The sequence below is a fragment of the Odocoileus virginianus genome, unplaced genomic scaffold, assembly GCF_023699985.2.
Source record: "Odocoileus virginianus isolate 20LAN1187 ecotype Illinois unplaced genomic scaffold, Ovbor_1.2 Unplaced_Contig_10, whole genome shotgun sequence".
Lineage (NCBI taxonomy): Eukaryota > Metazoa > Chordata > Mammalia > Artiodactyla > Cervidae > Odocoileus > Odocoileus virginianus.
The window spans coordinates 804,690-828,230 of record NW_027224327.1 but is presented as its reverse complement, the minus strand read 5'-3'; the positions used below and the strand labels follow the sequence as shown (position 1 = coordinate 828,230).

At 41.1% G+C, this 23,541-nt stretch overlaps 1 pseudogene; it reads right to left on the bottom strand.

The window, feature by feature from the left end:
• Window positions 1-6,247: 6,247 nt before the first annotated feature.
• On the bottom strand, window positions 6,248-7,266 carry LOC110138646 (transformer-2 protein homolog beta pseudogene; annotated as a pseudogene).
• Between the last annotated feature and the right edge of the window lie 16,275 nt (window positions 7,267-23,541).

Genomic DNA, 23,541 nt, shown 5'->3' with positions numbered 1-23,541 from the left:
ATGTCTCTATACTCTCAAGATCAGAGAGATCCTGGCTCTCAGAAATACCTAAGCGGTCCATTTATTAAGCAGGTCAAAACAGTTAGCAAGTATGTATATACTAATAACTTAGCTGTCCGAAAGCTATATACATAAATTCTAAAGGAGACTATTATTCTTTCATTTTTACATAACTGCCATTAGTTACTAACGGGGTATGTGGCTTTTGGACGCTGCATAGGCTCTCAATCCTCAATCCTCGCAGATTGTCCGCCGCCTGCCCCACGATGACGTCCATGTGGTACTGAAACGCATCTTTAGGACGAAAGGGCCACAGCGTCACCTGCTGAGGCCACCACCTCGAGCCAGCAGCTTCGCCCGCGTCCAGCAGAGGGCGCTGCGTATCCCCAGAACTGAGCATGAGCGCCCGCAGTTCATCCTCCGGGTGTTTCTGGAGTCCATGCCACTCATCCCTCCGCTAGTGCCCCCAGAAATGAGGTTGGATCTGGAAGCAGAGGCGAGTCCTGGGCTGGGACGTTGCCTACCCAGGCAGGAGTTTGACTCAGGAGTCGTCGCCAGCATAGAGTACAGGCACCAGGGCCTCTGCACCCGGGACCCCATCTGTGCGCGGGTTGTCTACAGGGGCTTGCGTCCCGCGGGCACCAGCGCTGGGGCGGGAGCGGGAGGCTCCCTGGGTTCGGAAGGGTCCTGAGTGATAGGAGCACGACTGTCCTCGGCCACCGCCGAGAGCGGGCCTGAGGGGCTTTGGGGACCGCGGGCAGCCCTGTCCTGGGCCATGTGACAACAAACCAAGACCGGAGTCTCTAACAATGAGCCAGGCATGGTCCACCGTGCGGTCCCCACAAAACAGGACCGGCCCTGGTGTGTCCGCGGACTCTGGTGTCTCGGGAGCCATCCAGGGCTGGAGCCCGGGCCACGAACACAGCTGGGGACGCTCTAAAGTCATTTAAAGACGCTCTAAAGTCATTTAAAAGAAAGGACTACACAGAATGCGTGTGGGCTTTCCTGGTGGCTCAGGCGGTAAAGACTCCGCCTGCAGTGTGGGAGACCCGGGTTCAATCCTTGGACCTGGAAGATCCCCTTGGAGAAGCAAATGGCAACACACTCCTGTGTTCTTGCCTGGAAAATCCCATGGGCAGAGGAGCCTGGCCGGCTACAGTCCATGGGGCCGCAAAAAGTCCGGCAGGACTGAGCCTCTAACACACAGGATGAAGACCAAAAATATACAAGCGGTATTCACAGTATTTACTTTTGAAGTGAGAATATAAGCTGTTTTTCTACACCTCTCTTAACTTTATAAATTACATAGGTATCACCAGAATATACTTTTTAAAGCAATGGTTTTCTCACAAAGCTGGGTATTCCTCTCCATCTAGGAGGGCTAAAGTCTGAAAAAGGAGATCCCAAACTCAGATGTTTTCAGGTGCCTGGTGAGCTGGGTAAATGAGAAGGCAGACCTGAGCATGAGGCGATAGGGAGGTGTGAGGATTGCAGAGAATCAGCTGCTCTGCAGGAAGCAGGCTTGTCCAGCTCAAGTTCACCTTTGATCTTCATGAAAGCCCTGCGGGCAGGCCCGCTTTGAAGACAGGAAAAGGGGAAACAGCCCAAGATGACAAAGCAAGAAGCAGAGCGCTCGTTGGAGGGGGCGGGCAGTGTAGAGGCATGGGCTCCATCTGCCAGGCTGTGGCTGCGCCTTCACACTCCACGCCCATGGCCCAGACTGGTGCAGTGACCCTGGCCCATGGAGGAGTGGCAGAGCGCTGCTCCCTGGCCTCCTTTCACCCATATAACAAAAGCCAGTTGTCTGACCACTCAGAGGTATGTTGTAAGAGGAGTGAGAGGGGCCATGGGTGGAAACACTTGGAGAGTGTGCACATCTCCAAGTATCAATATGAAAGACATACCAGTAGAACTTTAAAAGGGCATAGAGAGGAGGATCTTTACAGCCTTGGGTCAGAGAAAGATTTCTTAAGACAAAAAAAAAGAGCATAAACAAAAAGGAAAAGATTGATATTTAAAACTTGTCTACATTAAAATTAATAAATTCTGGTCCTTAAAAGATACTGTAAAGAAAATGAAAAGAAAGCAACAAACCAGAAAAAAGAAAGAGATATTTGTGATACATATACTTGAAAAATGATTCAAACCCAGAGTATATGTAATTTTTTTAGTCTATGAAGCAAGAGGAAAAAGACAACAGCTTAATGTGTGAGAAATGTCCAACTTATGTTCAAGGAAACATAACTTAAAAACAACGATATTCAAGTCCACATCCCCTAAATTAGCAAAACTTTAAATCTCTGTCAATGTAGAGAAGACTTAGGAAAGAAAAGTTCCCACACAGCTGATGGAGTTGTAGCATGGAGCAGCCACTGTGACACGGCATCTAGTAGCAACGGTGCCTCCATACGGCCCAGGACTCCACTCCTCATACTGCTGTGTTCAGACGCTCAGTCCTCTCGGACTCTGCGACCCCGTGGACTGCAGCACGCCAGGCTTCCCTGTCCCTCACCATCTCCTGGAGTTTGCTCAAACTCACGTCCACTGAGTCAGTGATGCCATCCAATCATCTCATCCTCTGTCGTCCCTTCTCCTCCTGCCCTCAATCTTTCCCAGCATCAGAGTCTTTTTCAATGAGTCGGCTCTTCACATCAGGTGGCCAAAGTATTAGAGCTTCAGCTTCAGCATCCTTCCTTCCAATGAATGTTCAGAACTGGTTTCCTTTACAATTGACTTGTTTGATCTCCTTGCTGTCCAAGAGACTCTCAAGAGTCTTCTCCAACACCACAGTTCAAAGCATCAATTCTTCAGTGCTCAGCCTTTTTTATTGTCCAGCTCTCACATCCATACATGACTACTGGAAAAATCATAGCTTTGACTATATGGACCTTTGTTGGCAAAGTGATGTCTCTGCTTTTAAATATGCTGTCTAGGTTTGTCATTGCTTTTCTTCCAAGAAGCAAGCATCTTTTAATTTCATGGCTGCAGTCACCATCTGCAGTGACTTTGGAGCCCAAGAAATAAAGTCTGTCACTGGTTCAACTGTTTCCCCATCTATTTCCCATGAAGTGATAAGACTGGACACCATGATCTTCATTTTTTGAATGTTGAGTTTAAGCCAGCTTTTTCACTCTTCTCTTTTACCTTCATCAAGAGGCTCTTTAATTCCTCTTCACTTTCTGCCATAAAGGTGGTGTCATCTGCATATCTGAGGTTATTGATATTTCTCCTGGCAATCTTGATTCCAGCTTGTTCTTTTTCCAACCCAGTGTTTCTCATGATGTGCTCTGCATATAAGTTAAATAAGCAGGGTGACAATATACAGCCTTGATGTACTCCTTTCCCTATTTGGAACCAGTCTGTTGTTCCATGTCCAGTTCTAACTGTTGCTTCCTGACCTGCATACAGATTTCAATCAAGAGGCAGGTCAGATGGTCTGGTATTCCCATCTCTTTCAGAATTTTCCAGTTTATTGTGATCCACACAATCAAAGGCTTTGGCAGTCAATAAAGCAGAAATAGCTGTTTCTCTGAAACTCTTGCTTTTTCAATGATCTAGTGGATGTTGGCAATTTGATCTCTGGTTCCTCTGCCTTTTCTAAAAGCAGCTTGAACATCTGGAAGTTCACAGTTCATGTATTGATGAAACCTGGCTTGGAGAATTTCGAGCATTACTTTACTAGCGTGTGAGATGAGTGCAATTGTGCAGTAGTTTGAGCCTTCTTTGGCATTGCCTTTCTTTGGGATTAGAATGAAAACTGACTTTTTCCAGTCCTGTGGCCACTGCTGAGTTTTCCAAATTTGCTGGCATATTGAGTGTAGCACTTTCACAGCATCATCTTTTAGGATTTGAAATAGCTCAACTGGAATTCCATCACCTCCACCAGCTTTGTTTGTAGTGGTGCTTCCTAAGGCCCACTTGACTTCACATTCCAGGATGTCTGGCTCTAGGTGAGTGATCACACCATTGTGATTATCTGGGTCGTGAAGATCATTTTTGTACAGTTCTTCAGTGTATTCTTGCCACCTCTTCTTAATCTCTTCTGCTTCTGTTAGGTCCCTACCATTTCTGTCCTTTATTGAGCCCATCTTTGCATGAAATGTTCTCTTGGCATCTCTAATTTTCTTTAAGAGATCTCTAGTCTTTCACATTCTATTGTTTTCCTCTATTCTTTGCACTGATCACTGAGAAAGGCTTTCTTATCTCTCTTTGCTATTCTTTGGAACTCTGTGTACCTGGACCCATGTAAAAGAATGTTTGTGGTAACAATGTTAAAAAAAAAACAAAAAACTGTAAACAACCCAAATGGCCTTATTGAAGAGGAAGTGGATAGTCCATGTTCAATTTCATGTGGTCTGACCTAATATTTTGTTTTAAATTACATATGCAGGAGGGAAAACTGTTAAGAAAAGTAAGGGAATTTGGGGGCCTTCCCAGGTGGTGCTAGTGATAAAGAACCCGCCTGCAATGCAGGAGACTTCAGAGATGTGCGTTCAATCCTTGGGTCAGGAAGAGCCCCTGGAGGAGGGCATGGCAACCCACTCATATTCTTGCCTGGAGAATCCCATGGTCAGAGGAGCCTGGTGGGCTACAGTCCATAGAGTTGCAAAGAGTTGGACATGATTGAAGCGACTTAGCACACACACACACACAAGGGAATAAATAATACAAATTTTAGAAATATGATAACACCTAGTAGGGGAAAGGGGGACAATATCAGAATGAGGCATGTGGGATGGGGAGAGGAGTTGCTTTTAACGTACCTCTAATGGGCTACCCTGGTGGTTCAGTGGTTAAGGATCTGCCTACCAATGTTGAGGACAGAGGTTCAATCTCTGGTCTGGGAAGATGCCCCACACTGTGGAGCAACAAAGCCTGTGAGCCACAACTACTGAACCTGTGCACACAGAGCCCTTGCTCCATGACAGGAGAAGCCACTGCAATGAGAAGCCCATGCACCACAACAAAGAGTAGCCCCTGCTCAACACAACTAGAGAAAGCCCGCACAGCATCAAAGACCCACCACAGCCTGTAAATAAATCTTTAAAAGAGAAAAGAAAATACAGAAGGAAAGCTAAGTGACTGTGGTGGTTTCGTTTTTCTTTTCTCTTTTCTTCATTTGAATTTATTTAAACATAGTTCTCCAAACATTTGAGTGAAATTGGGCCTCCTTTGGTAAGCAAAGGACCTGAAAGTAATATTTAAAAAATGAACAGGCAAAGTCTTCAGATCATCCACAACACAGGTGTAGTGTTCCCTTCTTTTCCTCAAATTCTGTTTTTCCATATAGCACCCAGTTTTTCCATATAGTCTTAAAAGCTACCCAGAGAACAGGACTTCCCTGATGATCAAGTGGTTAATACTACACTTTTCCATTGCAGGGGGCCTGAGTTCGATTCTTGGTCAGGGAACTAGATCCTGCATGCCACAACTAAGACCCAGCATAGCCAATAAATAAATATATATTCGTTTAAAAATCCAGAAAACAAGAGTATATTTGTGATGGAATGTATTGTCACTTGCTGATAATTGAAAGACCATTATCCCCTTGTAACAGCTTTAATAAATAAGCCTTTTTAAGGCATACATTGTGTAACTCATCTTATTCCCTGCTATATATAATACAGATTACATAAAGGCTGACAAATTCACATTATATAAGCAGTAAGCATTTGCTGTATTGAAAGATCTTTAGTTCTAATACTAATACTAGCAGTATAGAGTTACAGCACATAATTTTTATCGCTTAATTGCAGGTACAGGCTTCCTTGGTGGCTCAGCTGGTAAAGAATCCACCTGCAATGCAGGAGACCTGGGTTCAATCCCTGGGTTGGGAAAATCCCCTGGAGAAGGGAACGGCTACCCACTCCAGTATTCTGGCCTGGAGAATTCCATGGACTGTGCAGTCCATGGGGATCTCAAAGAGTCAGACATGACTGAGCAACTTTCACTTTCACATATGTTAAGTATGGTATGTTTCATGGACTGCAGGAAAATGGGCATTTTTGTCTTTAATTTACTACTGACAATCTAATCTGAACAGTTCTGCTAAGCATTGATATGTTAGAAAGAAAAGTAAAAACCAAAGTTTATTGTTGCTTTTTGCCATTTGGTAACATTTTACACACCAACTTCAATCTTCAGAATATCCTGGATTCAGTAGAAATCCATGTAAATGAAGTTTTAGGCAATAAAAACTTCACAGCAGTCAAAATTTATACTGTAAAAAAATACATGCAAAACATACTTTTCTGAAAACACTTAACTTTGAACAAAGCACCGAACTACACAAATGCAGAATGAAAACAGCATTTCAACTCCACCAAAAGTAGTCATCAAATTCATGTCGTGGTATGGCAAACACCTCCACAATATTGTAAAGTAATTAACCTCCAATTAAAATAAAGAATAAATTTAAAAGAAAAAAGTAGACATCATAAAATATATAAAAGTCACCTAACTTCTCTAAGCACTATTCACTTTTTAAATGGAAGATGATAAAAAAAATATTGTCTACAAACACTATCCCAACTCTAGGGCAAGTTTTAGAAAGCCTTCAACTTCATGCTTTAATAGCAACAAAGTGAGTATGATGGAGATCTGGAACATGGTCTGTGTCCTCCACAACTACAGCAGGGAGGAGGTGACTGTCTTCTGCATATCTGATCCCTGTCTTGAGCGGCTTTCCGTCCTCCTCCTCCACCTCCTTCTCTGGATGTTCTGCTATAATAGTCCCAATCATCAGAGCCTCCATCCTATCCTCTGTCATCATATTCCCAACTGCAAGAGCTGCCATAGGTAGGTCGCCCCGTGTAAATTCCTGGTGTTGGAGTATGTGGCCTTTTATTATAGAGAAATCAGCTGTGATCCTCCGTCCACCGAGCTCCCTTCTGCTTGCACGCTTTGTTGCTTCCTTGGCATCATCTACATTTTCAAAGTATACACAGGCAAATCCCTATTGAACGTCTAGACAGTTGGTCATATACAACAAACACGTCAGAAATTAGGCCATATCTAGAGAACACTTCTTTAGATCTCTTTCTGTAGTATACAAGCACAATCCAACACACCCACACAACAGATGGGACCAGGATTTGCTGGATTCCCAGCTTGGCCCCTGTGAGTAGATCTGGGAGGATGACTGTGGCTGTGCCATCTTTCCTAGTCTGCCGTAAAATCCACTGGGGATCTTCCGTGGGAGAGGGAGCGAGCCCGTGACCTCATGGAGGGCTTTGGGAACTTCTGGGTCTGACGTCGCCGCTGCATTTATGACGGCTGCTGTAGCTGCCGACCTCTCACACCGTCTCTGCGAAGGCTCCGCCACAGCCTTGAATCACAAGCCGCGCGCTGGTTCGCATACACTGGTTCCCGTGCGCAGGTCCCACGGTGCTGAGAGCCAAAGTGCCCTGCATGGCCTCTGCTTTGGTCACTGTGGTGCTTCACAGGTGTTCACAGATGAAGAGGGTGTTCACATGTTCTGATATTCCCTCTTTCTAGATGTGGAGCTTAATTCCACCCCTGCCTTTACCATGAATGTGAGAGTTGGACCATGAATGTGGTACAGACTTAAAAAATGGCAAACAGAATTTGGCAGAAGTGATGGGACATCACTTCCAAAATTATGTTGTTAAAACACTGCAGCTTCCATCTTGGTCTGGCACTGTCTCTCCACTGCCCACCCCCCCAATTTCTCTCTTTCCCTCCCTTCCTCCTTGCAGACCTCCTCCCTCCTTCCCTCCTCCTCTCATTATTCACTGTGGGGGCAGTCAGCTGCCACCTTATGAGGAAAGGTCCATATGCTGAGGAACAGAAGGCCTGTCATCAGTCCCTGGAGTGACCTCTGAAGCAGATACTCATTCCATCAGAGCCTTAAGATGACTGCTGCCCAACTGTTAACAATGACTTTCAGCTGACTGCAGTGTCTTGAGAGACGAGCCAGGACTCCCCAGGTAAGCTGCTCCCAGATTCCTGACTCGTGTGAAAATAACAAATGTCTGGTTTTTTTAAGCTACTAAGTTTGGGGATAATTTATCATGCAGCAATAAATAACTAATACAAGTGATCTTCAGTTTGGCAAAAATGCCTTAAAAATGACACAAAGAACGTGAACTATAACAGAAAAAAATTCATAAATCAGATTTTCTAAAAAGCAGAAACTTCTGCTCTTTTAAAGAAGCTACAACCGGCTTCCAAACAAGATGATGCAGACATCATTTTTGCTCTAAGTAGAACTAAAACCCTGGACATGATACAATTAACAACTGTAAGAGGACAGTCTTAGCTTGGACTACTACTGAGCGAGTAACAGGCAGGAAGGCCAAGGGTCTCCAAACAGAGGAAATAGGCTGCAAGCGCCAGACATTTTTATCTCTCTTAAGTGGCAGGAGGAAACAAACCAGCGATATTTTTTTCTTCTCTATACAAATTTAAAAGGAGGTTTCTCTTAAAGGGCTGTGTTGCCATGACACCTGGTTTCACCTGAAGCTAACTATTCTCAAAACCTTGAGTTAACCAATACATTTTTTCTTATGGAAATGTTTGTCTTAAGCTATGTTAATGTACCCCAGACTCTGTCTTCAAGTTGGTTCCGCCAAATGGCTCAAACTACTTGACAAACCAGTATGTTATACTCAGATATTGTTCCCCTAATCTATGTAAACAAAACTATTTGTGTGGTAATCTGCCCTTCTACAAGATTCAAGTCAATCATTTTATGGCCTGGGATGAATTATCTGGTGCCATTCTAAATTCTAAGACTTTCCTTTCTTTTCCTTAACAGACTGTGAGTGACTATATAACATACAACTAAAGACTAGAAGGGGGGGGGTACTCTTTCTACCCCCTTCTGATGCCTATGTCAGAAGCTTTCTCTATCTCCTTTATACTTTAATAAAACTTTATTACACAAAAGCTCTGAGCGATCCAGCCTTGTCTCTGGCCCTGGATTGAATTCTTCTCCTCCGGAGGCCAAGAATCCCGGCATCTTATCGTTCAGCAACAACCTTTCACTACAATAAGATACCACAGATGGGGTGGCTTAAACAACAGACATTTATTTCTCACAGTTCTGGAGGCTGGGAAGTCCAAGATCAAGGTACTAGCAGATTCAGTGTCTGGTGAGAGTTGGTGGAGAGAGAGACTGAGGGTGAGAGTGATCTCTGGTATCTCCTCCTGATCTACTAAGGGCACTTCGCACCCCACCGTCATGATCTCATCTGAACCTAATCACTTCCCCAAAGCCCCACCTTCAGATATTATCATACTGGAGATTAGGATTTCAATATTTGAATTTGGGGATGACACAGACATTTACTCCAAAGCAAGGACTCTGAAAGACAGAAGGCAGACTGGCTACCAGATGGTGGCAGACAGCTCAGAACAGCCCAGAAACGGCACTTTCCTGCCATGGAGAATGAGTAGAGAGAATTCCCCCCAGTAGCAGCAGGTGGCCCAGACTGAATTGCCTTGTAGCTGTGGCAGCAGCGGAGACCAAGGGGCAATTTCTGACTCTAGTCCCTCACTCAGCGGTAGCAGAAAGCCTACAGGGCAGCCCAGCAACAGCAGAATGCCGGGGGGCACTTTCTCCCCCCACTGCGGTCCAGATCCCCGCCTATACCCAGCAGCAGCTGAGGCCACAGAGCTCTCCTCCTGTTTGGTTAGCATCAGTGGGAAATGAGTAGGAAGTTTGGACTTCTGACTCAGCAGTAGCAGGCAGTACCCCTCACCCTCCAAACTAGAGAACTGTGGGAGGAATTTGGAGTGAAGAGAACCAGAGAAAGGGTTTCTTTAACCTGTATGGGATATTCTGGGCAGACAGTTCATTTACCAAATGAGACACTGGCCAGAATGAATTCACCAAAAGGTTTGCGATCCAGGCTTTCACAGCAACCTTTGAATAGCATACAAACAAAGCAAACCAGAATAGCACTGCAAGAACTCAGAAAGAAATTGACATTGAAATCTCAGTCACAAAAATAGGGCAGGACCAGCATGCATCCTAAACAGGATGACTGCTGGAAAAGACTATTTAAATAGGATCCAGAGTCTTATAACGTAATATCCACAATGTCCAGGATACAGTAAATTAAAAAAGAAAAAATCATTTGTCATACAAAGAACCAGGACCAGGAAAATCACAACTGGCCCAACAATGCCAAAACTGATATGGCTCAGATGTTGGAGTTATCCAGCAAGGATCTTGAAGCAGCCATCAAAAAAATGCTGCAGTGAGCAATTATGAAACATAATTGCTTGAAACATATGCAAATAGTAAATCTGAATAAAGAAATAAAAGATACAAAAAGAACCAAATTAGAATTAAAGAATTTGAAAAAATAGTCAAGATTAAAACTCACTGATGGGCTTAATAATAGATTGGAGAAGAGATATGAAAAAATATTGAAGACAGAGCAATAGAATTTATCCAGTCTGACCAACAAAGAGAAAAATAGATGGGAAAAAACTATAAACAGACTTCCAAGACTTGTGGAATAGCAACAGATCTAACATTTGTGTCACTGAAGTCCCAGAAAGGGAGGAGAAAGTGTGAAACAGAAAAAAAATTTTTTTGAAGAAATAATGGCTGAGTACTTCTAAATTTGGTGAAAAGCATAAACTTATATATTCAAGATGTTGAACAAACCCTAAACAGCATAAACTGAAAGAAATCCACCCGAAGACATAATCAAGCTTCTGAAAGCTAAAGACAAAGGAAAAAGCTCTGAAAGCACCTAAAAAGAAATGTGTCACATATAGAAAAACTATTCAAATGACAACAGATTTCTCATCTGAATCCAAGGAGACCAAAAGTAAATGGCACAATATTTGCAAGTACTGAAAGAAAAGAACTGTCAATGCTAAACTATATCCAATGGGAAAAAAAAATTCCTTTAGAAATGAGGAGAAATTAAGTCTTTCTTAGGCAGAAAAACACTAAGAGACTTTGTCACCAGCAGGTCTAGTCCAGAAAACTGGCTAAAGACATTCTCTACATTGAAAGGAGATAACAACAGAAGGAATCTTGGAACAAGAGAGAGTGACAGGACAGTGAAATGAGGAGGGGAGGTGGAATGGGGAGTTAAATGTAATTCTGTCATTCTCCTTATAAGTTTTAAAAGTTGTGTTTAATGGTTGAAGTAAAAATTATAACATGATTCAATGTGATGCTCAATTTACAGGGAGGGAATACTTTCTCTTTATTTTTTTGTTTTTTTTTTAAATTTATTTAGTTTAATTGGAGGCTAATTACTTTGCACTATTGTAGTGGTTTCTGCCGTACATTGACATGAATCAGCCATGGGTGTACATGTGTCCCCCATCCTGACCCCCTTCCCACCTCCCTCCCCATCCCATCCCTCAGGGTCATCCCAGTGCACTGGCCCTGAGCTCTCCCTGTCTCATGCATCAAACCTGGACTGGCGATCTATTTCACATATGATAATATACATGTTTCAATGCTATTCTCTCAAATCATCCCACCCTCGCCTTCTCCCAGAGTCCAACAGTGTGTCCTTTACATCTGGGTCTCTTTTGCTGTCTTGCATATAGGGTTATCATTACCATCTTTCTAAATTCTATATATATGCATTAGTATACTGTATTGGTGTTTTTCTTTCTGACTTACTTCACTCTGTGTAATAGGCTCCAGTTTCATCCACCTCATTAGAACTGATTCAAATATATTCTTTTTAATGACTGAGTAATATTCCATTGTGTATATGTACCACAGCTTTCTTATCCATTCATCTGCTGATGGACATCTAGGTTGCTTCCATGTCCTGGCTATTATAAACAGTGCTGCGATGAACATTGGGGTACACGTGTCTCTTTCAGATCTGGTTTCCTCAGTGTGTATGCCCAGAAGTGGGATTGCTGGGTCATATGGCAGTTCTATTTCCAGTTTTTTAAGAAATCTTCCACACTGTTCTCCATAGTGGCTGTACTAGTTTGCATTCCCACCAACAGTGTAAGAAGGTTCCCTTTTCTCCACACCCTCTCCAGCATTTATTGCTTGTAGACTTTTGGATAGCAGCCATTCTGATCAGTGTGAGATGGTACCTCATTGTGGTTTTGATGAATATCAGAGAGGGAATACTTAAGACAATTAACTTTTTTAAATGAAGAAGGTAAAAGAACCCAAATGGAAGTAAGTTTTCTACAGTTTTATTACAGGAGTAAGAGAAACATCAACACCAGTTGCCTCTGGTAAGTTGTCTATACATATTGTTATACCTAAAGTAACCACCAAATAAAAGTATACATGGAGACTTAAATCTATGATGAAATTATATTTTAGCTCCTCCTAAATGTTCAAATAACCCAGAGGAATGTATGAAAAAGGGAACAGAGGACCAAGAAACAGAGAAATATTAGAAATATTGGAAATATTGAGATCCCTATATCTCTTATTTGAATATGTACATAATAATCACCTCCTTTTAGTGAAGTCTCTTGACTATTACAGTAAGCTTTAAAATCATATTTACATAAACAAATCAAGATGAGATTCTAAAAAACATACCCAAGCAGTCCAAGGGAAGCAAGAAAAGAGACACAAAGTAATGAGAAACCCAGAAACAGACATAAAACAAATAATGGCAATAAATTTGGCAATTTTAAGCCCTAACATTTTGATAATTATTTTAAATATAAATGATTGAAGTAAACCAATTAAAATAGGTTGAAAAAGTGGATTATACAAAACACAACTCATTCATCTGTTCGACATTTAGTTTATTTCCATGTGCTGGCTATTGTAAATAGTGCTGCAATGAACATTCAAAACTGGGTCATTTGTAGAGATGTGGATGGACCTAGAGTCTGTCATACAGAGTGAAGTAAGTCAGAAAGAGAAAAACAAATACTGTATATTAATGCATATATGTGGAATCTAGAAAAGCAGTACAAAAAGTATAAAAAATAGTACAAATAGTACAAAAAAAAGATGAACCTATTTCCAAGGAAGGAATAGAGACACAGATGTAGAGAACATACATGTGGACACCAGGGTAAGGAGTGCGGGATGAATTGACACATACATATATTACTATGTGTAAAATAGTTATCTAGTGGGAACCAGCAGTGCGGCACAGGGCACTCACAGCTCAGCGCTCTGTGATGACCTAGAGGGCAGGGATGGGTGGGGGTCGGAGGGAGGCCCAAAAAAGAAGAGATATATGTATACATATAGCAGATTCACTTCGTCTTACAGCAGAAAGTAACATAACACTGTAAAGCAGCTATACTCTAATTAAAAAAAAAACACAATTCAACTGTATGCTATATACAAGACACTCACTTGAAACATGACAATGTAGGTGGGTTGAAAGGTAAAAGATGAAAAAAGATACATCATGCAAGCATCAGCAGAAAAACTTACTAGAGACAAAGAGAAATATCACAAGTGAAAAAGGAATCAATTCACCAGGAAGATATAATGATTCTAAGTACATATGCACTGAACATCAGAGGGCTTCCCTGGTGGCTCAGATGGTAAAGAATCCGCCTGCAATGCGGGAGACCTGGGTTCAGTCCCTGGGTTGGGAAGATCCCCTGGAGGAGGACATGGCAACCCACTCTAGTATTCTTGCCTGGAGAATCCCCATGGACAGAGCAGCCTGGTGGGCTACAGTCCATGGAGTCGCAAAGAGTCTGACACAACTGTGCGACTAAGCACAGCACAAACATCGGAATCTTGAAATACATGAAGTTGAAAAAAGATGCAGAAATAGCCACAGCCATAGTTAGGGACTTTAATGTCCTCCTTTTGGGAATTGATCAAAAAAAAAAAAAAAAACTAAACAGGTGGTCCAGTGGTTAGGACTCTGCACTTTCACTGCTGAGGGCCTGGGTTCAACTTGATTGGGGAATTGATATCCCACAAGCCAAAAACAAAAAAAAAAACAACTAGACAAAACCAGTAAAGACAAGGAAGAACTGAGCAACAGTATCAAACAGGATTTAACTGACATTTATAGAACATTCTAGCCAACAACAGCAGAGTACACTTTTTTTTCAAGTGTCCACAGTATATTCACAAACAGTAACCATATCCTGGATCATACAGAAAGCCTTAACAAATTTAAAACAATTGAAATCCTATAGCATATACCCCCTTACCATAATGGAATTAAACTAAAAATCAATAACAACAGGAAAACCTCCAAATACTTGGTAACTAAACTACAGACTTCTAAACAATTGAGTCAATGAAGAAGCCTTGAATGAAATTTAAAAACATAGAACTGAACAAAAATAAAAATACAACTTATAAAAATTGGTAAGGTATGGCTAAAGCAGTGCTAACAAGGAAATATATAGTATTAAATGCTTGTATTAGGAAAGAGGAAAGGTTCATATCAATAATCTTAGTTCCTACCTAAAGAAACTAGGAAAAGAAGAGCAAAATGAACCCAGAGCAAGAGGAAAGAAGGAAAGAATAAAAACAGAAATTGATGAAATTGAAAATGAGGAGAAAAAAAGAGAAAAATCAATGAAGCAAAAAGCAAGTCTTCAGAAGATTAATAAAACTGACAAATCGAGTTAAATTGATAAAAATAAAAAGATGCAAGTTACCAATATCAGGATTAAGGAGGGGATATTGCTACAGATCCTGTAGCTATTAAAAGGATAAAAAGGAAGTAATATAAAAACTCTACACACATAAGTTCAACAACCTACATGAACTGCACCAATTCCTAGAGTGTCACAAACTACTTAAACATACCCAAAATGAAATAGATAACTTCAATAAATTCTATTATCTATTAAAGACATGGAATCTATAAATTAAAAAACTTCCCCAAAAAAGAAATCTTCATCCTTCTATAGATTCCCTGGAGAAGTTTATCAAAAATTTAAAGAACTAATTCTACACTTTCTCTTCTAGGAAAAAGAAGAGGAAGGAAGGAATACTTTCCAACTCATTTTATGAGGCCCTGAAACCAAAAGGAGACCAAAACCATACTAAAATAAGAAAACTACATACCAATATCATTCACAGATTTAGATCTAAAACTTTTCAACAAAATATTATCAAAATGAGCAATATCAATAGTACATGAACCGAGAACTTCCAGATGTTCAACCTGGATTTAGAAAATGCAGAAGAACCAGAGATCAAATTGTCAACATCCACTGGATCATAGAAAAAGCAAGAGAGTTCCAGAAAAACATCTACTTCTGCTTTATTGACTACACCAAAGCCTTTGACTGTGTGGATCACAAAAAAACTGTGGAAAATTCTTCAAGAGATGGGAATACCAGACCACCTTACCTGTCTCCTGAGAAGCCTGTATGCAGGTCAAGAAGCAACAGTTAGAACTGGACATGGAACAACAGACTGGAAAGTTAGTATGTCAAGATTGTATACTGTCACCCTGCTTATTTAACTTATATGCAGAGTACATCATGTGAAATGCTGGGCTGGATGAAGCACAAGCTGGAATCAAGATTGTCAGGAGAAATATCAATAACCTCAGATATGCAGATGACATCACCCTTATGGCAGAAAGTGAAGAGGAACTAAAGAGCCTCTTGATGAAGGTGAAAGAGGAGAGTGAAAAAACTGGCTTAAAACACAACATTCAGGACCTAATGAAACTTAAAAGCTTTTGCACAACAAAGGAAACTATAAGCAAGGTGAAAAGACAGCCCTCAGATTGGGAGAAAATAATAGCAAATGAAGCAACAGACAAAGGATTAATCTCAAAAATATACAAGCAACTCCTCCAGCTCAATTCCAAAAAAATAAATGACCCAATCAAAAAATGGGCCAAAGAACTAAACAGACATTTCTCCAAGGAAGACATACAGATGGCAAAAAAACACATGAAAAGATGCTCAACATCACTCATTATCAGAGAAATGCAAATCAAAACCACAATGAGGTACCATTACACGCCAGTCAGGATGGCTGCTATCCAAAAGTCTACAAGCAATAAATGCTGGAGAGGGTGTGGAGAAAAGGGAACCCTCTTACACTGTTGGTGGGAATGCAAACTAGTACAGCCACTATGGAAAACAGTGTGGAGATTCCTTAAAAAGTTGGAAATAGAACTGCCATATGACCCAGCAATACCACTTCTAGGCATACACACTGAGGAAACCAGATCTGAAAGAGACACGTGCACCCCAATGTTCATCGCAGCACTGTTTATAATAGCCAGGACATGGAAGCAACCTAGATGCCCATCAGCAGACGAATGGATGAGGAAGCTGTGGTACATATATACCATGGAATATTACTCAGCCATTAAAAAGAATTCATTTGAATCAGTTCTAATGAGATGGATGAAACTGGAGCCCATTATACAGAGCGAAGTAAGCCAGAAAGATAAAGACCATTACAGTATACTAACACATATATATGGAATTTGGTAGAAAGATGGTAACGATAACCCTACATGCAAAAAAAAGAAAAAGAGACTCAGATGTATAGAACAGACTTTTGGACTCTGTGGGAGAAGGCGAGGGTGGGATGTTTCGAGAGAACAGCATCGAAACATGTATATCTAGGGTGAAACAGATCACCAGCCCAGGTTGGATGCATGAGACAAGTGCTCGGGCCTGGTGCACTGGGAAGACCCAGAGGGATAGGGCGGAGAGGGAGGTGGGAGGGGGGACCGGGATGGGGAATACATGTAAATTCATGGCTAATTCATTTCAATGTATGACAAAAACCACTGCAATGTTGTAAAGTAATTAGCCTCCAACTAATAAAAATAACTGGAAAAAAAAAAAACTCAACATTCAAAAAACTAAAATCATGGCATCTGGTCCCATCACTTCATGGCAAATAGATGGGGAAGCAATGGAAACAGTGACAGACTTTATTTTCTTGGGCTCCAAAATCACTGCAGATGGTGAGTGCAGCCATGAAATTAAAAGATGTTTGCTCCTTTGGAAGAAAAGTTATGACCAACCTGGACAGCATATTAAAAAGCAGAGACATTACTTTGCCAACAAAGGTCCATCTAGTCAAAACTATGGTTTTCCCAGTAGTCATGTATGGATGTGAGAGTTGAACTATAAAGAAAGCTGAGCACCAAAGAATTGATGCTTTTGAACTGTGGTGTTGGAGAAGACTCTTGAGAGTCCCTTGGACTGCAAGGAGATCAAACCAGTCAATCCTAAAGGAAATCAATCCTGAATATTCCTTGGAAGGACTGATGCTGAAACTGAAGCTCCAATACTTTGGCCACCTGATACGAAGAACTGACTCATGGAAGAACTGACCCTAATGCTGGAAAAGATTGAAGGCAGGAGAAGGAGATGACAGAGAACAAGTTGGTTGATGGCATCACCGACTCAATGGGCAAGAGTTTGAGCAAGCTCCAGGAGCTGGTGACGGACAGGGAAGCCTGGTGCTGCAGTCCATGGGGTCAAAAAGAATTGGACAGGACTGAGTGACTGAACTAAACTGAACCAAATAGGATTTAGTCCAGGGATGCCAGGCTGGTTCAATGTTTGAAAATCAATAAATATAATTGATCAATGGGCTAAAAAAGAAAGCTTCCATGATCATATTGACTGATGCAGCAAAAAGAATTTTAAATGATTCAACACCACTTCATGATAAGAAAAAACTCTCAGAAAACTGAAATAATGGGGAACATCCTCAACTTGATAAAAAGTATCTACAAAAAAATCTTATAGCTAACATCAGATTTGACAATAAGACATCTGCCCTTTTAAATCTTATGCAACATAATTGTGGAAGTTCTAGCCAGAAAAATAAAGCAAGAAAGAAAATAAAAGGCATACGTATTGGAAATGAAAAAATAAAAGGGTCCCAATTTGAAGACAACTTGTTTATCTACATAGAAATCCTATGAAAAATAAAATTCCTACAATAAATGAGTTCAGCAAGGTTACAGAATACCAGATAAACATTCATAAATCAATTGTATTTCTAATACTAGCAACAAACAAACAGGTGAAAACCAGAGTTAAAAACAGAAAACAATACCTTTTACAATATCTTCAAAAAATTAAATATGTTATAAATGTAACAAAACACACATAGGACTTGTATGCTGAAGAATATAAAACTGATGACAGAAGTCAAAGAGGCTTATAGCAAATGGAGAGATATTTTATGCTCATGAATTAGAAGATTCACATGGAAAATTTTTCAGTTCACCCTCAAATATCTCCCCAAACATGACTAACCTAAATGCCAGAAAGATTTTATTTTGGTTGCTATAAAGAAGATCATATTAAAATTTACATGGAAAGTTAAAAGAACAAGAATAGTAAAATCATTTTGAAAAAAAAACAAAATAAAAAAAAAACAGAGGAACCACCTACCTTATTCTGAAACTGTGCAGCTACAGTAATCCAGACTGAGTGGTGTTGGCAGAGGAGCAGACATAGCAATTCTCTCAAGTGACTTTTGACAAAATTGCCAAAGCAATTCTACAGAGGAAGGATACATCTTTCAGCAAATGGTGCTGAACAATTGGACATCCATTGGCAAAAACATGAACATCGACCCAAATCTCACATCTTGTTGTTGTTCAGCTGCTCAGTCATGTCCGACTCTTTGCAACCCCATGATTTGCAGCACACCAGGCTTCCACGTCCGTCACCAACTCCTGGAGATTGCTCAAACTCGTGTGCTTCAAGTTGGTGATGCCATCCATATCTTTGTCCTCTGTCGTCCCCTTCTCTTCCTGCCTTCAATCTTTCCCAACATCAGGGTCTTTTCTAATGAGTCAGTTCTTCACATCAGGTGGCCAAAATATTGGAGCTTCAGCTTCAGCATCAGTCCTTCCAATGAATATTCAGGACTGATTTCCTTTAGGATTGACTGGTTTGATCTCCTTGCAGTCCAAGGGACTCTCAAGAGTCTTCTCCAACACCACAGTTCAAAGCATCAGTTCTTCGGTGCTCAGTCTTCTTTATGGTCTAACTCTCACATCCACATATGACTACTGGAAAAACCATAATTTTGACTAGCTGGACCTTTGTCAGCAAAGTAATGTATCTGCTTTTTAATATGCTGTCTAGGTTAGTCATAGCTTTTCTTCCGAGGAGCAAACATCTTTTAATTAATTGTCTCACATCTTACAAATGATTTAATTCTAAATGGACATAGGTTTAAATATTAAATGTTAAACTATTTCAAAAAATTAGGAAGAAACATAGGAGAAAACCTTCAGGAACTCGAGCAAAGCAAACAGTTCCTAGACAAAGAAAGTGAAGTCGCTCAGTCGTGTCCGACTCTTTGCGATCCCATGGGCTATAGCCTACCAGGTTCCACCATCCATGGGATTTTCCAGGCAAGAATACTGGAGTGGGTTGCCATTTCCTCCTCCATCCTAGACAAAGAAGACCTGAATAAATTGAACTTCACCAAAATTAAAACTTCGTTCCATAAAAGAAGCTGTTAAGGGGATGAAAAGACAAACTACAACTAAATATTTGCAAACCATTTATCCTACAAAAGACTTGTATATAGAATATATAACTAATTAAAAATTCAACAGTAAAAAACAGAGAACAACAACAGCAATTAGAAAATGGAAAGATAGTGTGAACAGGGGAGATACAAATTGAAAATCATGCAAAAAGATGTTTGACACATTAACCACTGTGGAAATGCAAATTAAGACCACAATGAAATATCACTATACATTTGTTAGAATGACTAAATGTAAAAATAGTGACTACACCAAGAACTACAGAGGAAGCACAGACTCTGGATCTGTTATATATTTCTGATGGGAACATGAAATGGTACAGCCAGTCTTGAAAATAGTATGATATTTTTAATAGACCTAAACAGTTATTTATAAAGCTATCTAGCAATTGTACTCTTGGACATTTATCTCAAATAAATGAAAATATGTTCACACAGAAACTTATATGTAAATTATCATCCAGCTTTATTCATAAAAGCCCAACCTGAAAACAACCAAAATTCCCTTCAATTGGTGGATGGTTTTAAAAAAAAAAAAAAATCTCTGAGGAGGAGCTAAGATGGCAGAGGAATAGGACAGGGAGACCACTTTCTCCCCTACAAATTCATTGAAAGAACATTTGAACGCTGAGCAAACTGCACAAAACAACTTCTGATCGCTAGCAGAGGACATCAGGCGCCCAGAAAAGCAGCCCATTGTCTTCGAAAGGAGGTAGGACAAAATATAAAAGATAAAAAGAGAGACAAAAGAGCTAGGGATGGAGACCCATCCCGGGAAGGGAGTAGTAATAGAGGAAGTTTCCAAACACCAGGAAACCCTCTCACTTCCGGGTCTCGGGGAAGTTTTCAAATCTCAGAGGCAACCTAACTGGGAGGAAAAATAAATAAAACCCACAGATTACATGCCTAAAAGCAACTCCCAGCAGAAAAGTACCCCAGACGCTCGCATCCACCACCAGCAAGTGGGGGCTGAATGGAGAGGAGCGGGCGGCATTGCTTAGGGTAAGGACCCTGCCTGAATGCCCTGAGGGCAATCGGAGGGAGCTAACGTGAGATAGCAACTTAAACTGTGGGATAGCAAGAGAGAGAGAGAAAATTAACCGGCAAAAAGCGCGCAACCGAACACACTGCCAGCCATTGGCAGAACAAAAGAAAGACTGAGCAATTCCAGAGAAGAGCTAGCCGGCGGCGGACCGGCCCATCCCCCACCAGAGGCAGGAGGCAGGGGGGAGGGGAAAGGGGCAAACTCGGCCCCAGAGACGGCATCCCCTACCAAACTGCAAACAGGCTCCCAGTTTCTAACCAAAGACTTCCTGAGATTCTGGATGGTTGACATCCGCCGGGAGGGTCGCGGCTAGAGACCAGCTCCCCAGAACAGACACAAGGCGCACGCACCCGACCGGCACACGCGGAAACTGAGGCTGGGACCACGGAGGGGATAAGGCGCACCGCACCCGGGGAGAGTGCGCCCGTCAAGCTCCTGGCTGCCTGAGCTGCTCGGGCCAGGGAAGGCACAAAACGCAGGCCCAACCGAGTCTGCGCTTTTGTGGAGTACCCGAAAACTGGAACCACACGCAACGCAGGGCCCACTCCATATAGAGCAGCCTGGAGCCTGAGCAGTGTAGACGGGGAAAGCACACACCCGTGAGCGGGGGCAAACCCAGTGTGGCCGGAACACTGCGAGTGCTCCCCACACAGGCCAGTGACATTTGTCTGCAGCGCCCCTCCCTCCCCACAGCACGACTGAACAAGCGAACCTAAACAAGAGACCACCTCCGCCCACTTGTGTCAGGGTGGAAATTAGACACTGAAGAGACCTGCAAACAGAAGCCAAATAAACAAAGGGAACCACTTCAGAAGTGACTGGTGCAACAGATTAAAATTCCTGTAGTTAACACCGACTACACCGGAAGGGGCCTATAGATATTGAGAAGTGTAAGCTGGAACAAGGAGCTATCTGAAACTGAACTGAACCCACACTGCCCGCAACAGCTCCAGAGAAATTCCTAGATATATTTTTACTATTTTTTTTAATTAAAAAAATTTTTTTCTTTTTTCTTTTTTTAAAATTTTTTCTCTTTTATTTTCTTTTAAAATTCCCTATTACTCCTCTATTACTCCTTAATTTTCATTTTCATATATTTTTACTATTTTTTAATTAAAATTTTTTTTTTTTTTTTTTTTTTTTATTTTCTTTTAAAGTCCTCTATTACTCCTCTATTACTCCTTAATTTTCATTTTCATTTCACTATAACCTTGCAAAAAAAAAACCCCTATTTTTAAAGCAAACTTCATATATATTTCTTAAATTTTTTGTGTTTTTGTTTTTAATATTGTATTTTTAAGAGTCTAACCTCTACTCTAGATTTTTAATCTTTGTTTTTCAGTATTTGATATCAATTTTGGACATTTAAGAATCCAATATTCAGTACCCACTTTTACTCAGGAGTGTGATGATTACTCTTTCCCCCTTTTGACTCGCCTTTTTCTCCCCCAGATCACCTCTATTTCCTCCCTCCCCCTTCTCTTCTCAATCCAATTCTGTGCATCTCTGTAGGTGTTCTGGGCTATGGAGAATACTTAGGGAACAGAGTACTGTGTAGATCTGTCTCTCTCCCCTTAAGTCCCCCTTTTTCTCCTCCATCTCATCTCTATCTACTTCCTCCCTCTCCTTTTCTTCATATAACTCTGTGAACCTCTCTGGGTGTCCCTCACTGTGGAGAATCTTTTCACCATTAACATAGAAGTTTTATTATCAGTGCTGTATAGTTGGAGAAGCCTTGAGGCTACTGGCAGAATAAAACTGAAAGCCAGAGGCAGGAGACTTAAGCCTCCGAGAACTCCTGACTACAGGGATCATTAAGTAATAAGAGATCATCCAAAAGCCTCCATAGCTACACTGAAACCAACCACCACCTAAAAGCCAATAAGTTCCAGAGAAAGTCATACAATGTAAATTCTTCAGCAAAGCGGGAGCATAGCCCTTAGTGTCAACATACAGGCTGCCCAAAGTCACACCAAACACATAGACCCATCTCAAAACTCACTACTGGACACTCCATTGTACTCCAGAGAGAAGAACTCCAGTTCCATGCACCAGAACACTGACACAATCTTCCCTAACCAAGAAACCTTGACAAGCCAATCGTCCAACCCCACCCACTGGGAGAAACCTCCAAAATAAAAAGGAACCACAGACCACCAGAATACAGAAAGGCCACTCCAAACATAGCAATATAAACAAGGTGAAAAGGCAGAGAAATAACCAACAGGTAAAGGAACATGAAAAATGCCCACCAAGCCAAACAAAAGAGGAGGAGATAGGGAATCTACCTGAAAAAGAATTTAGAATAATGATAATAAAAATGATCCAAAATCTTGAAAACAAAATGGAGTTACAGATAAATAGCCTGGAGACAAGGATTGAGAAGATGCAAGAAATGTTTAACAAGGACCTAGAAGAAACAAAAAAGAGTCAATTAATAATGAATAATGCAATAAATGAGATCAAAAACACTCTGGAGGGAACCATGAATAGAATAACGGAGGCAGAAGATAGGATAAGTGAGGTAGAAGATAAAATGGTGGAATAAATGAAGCAGAGAGGAAAAAAGAAAAAAGAATCAAAAGAAATGAGGACAACCTCAGGGACCTCTGGGACAATGTGAAACGCCCCAACATTCGAATCATAGGAGTCCCAGAAGAAGAAGACAAAAAGAAAGGCCATGAGAAGTTACTCGAGGAGATAATAGCTGAAAACTCCCTAAAATGGGGAAGGAAATAGTCACACAGGTCCAAGAAACCCAGAGAGCCCCAAACACCTTGGGATAAACCCAAGGTGAAACACCCCAAAACACATATTAATCAAACTAACAAAGATCAAACACAAAGAACAAATATTAAAAGCAGCAAGGGAGAAACAACAAATAACACACAAGGGGATTCCCATAAGGATAACAGTTTCTATCAATAGAAACCCTTCAGGCCAGAAGGGAATGGCAAGACATACTAAAGTAATGAAAGAGAATAACCTACAACCCAGATTACTGTACCCAGCAAGGATCTCATTCAGATAGGAAGGAGAACTCAAAAGCTTTACAGACAAGCAAAAGCTGAGA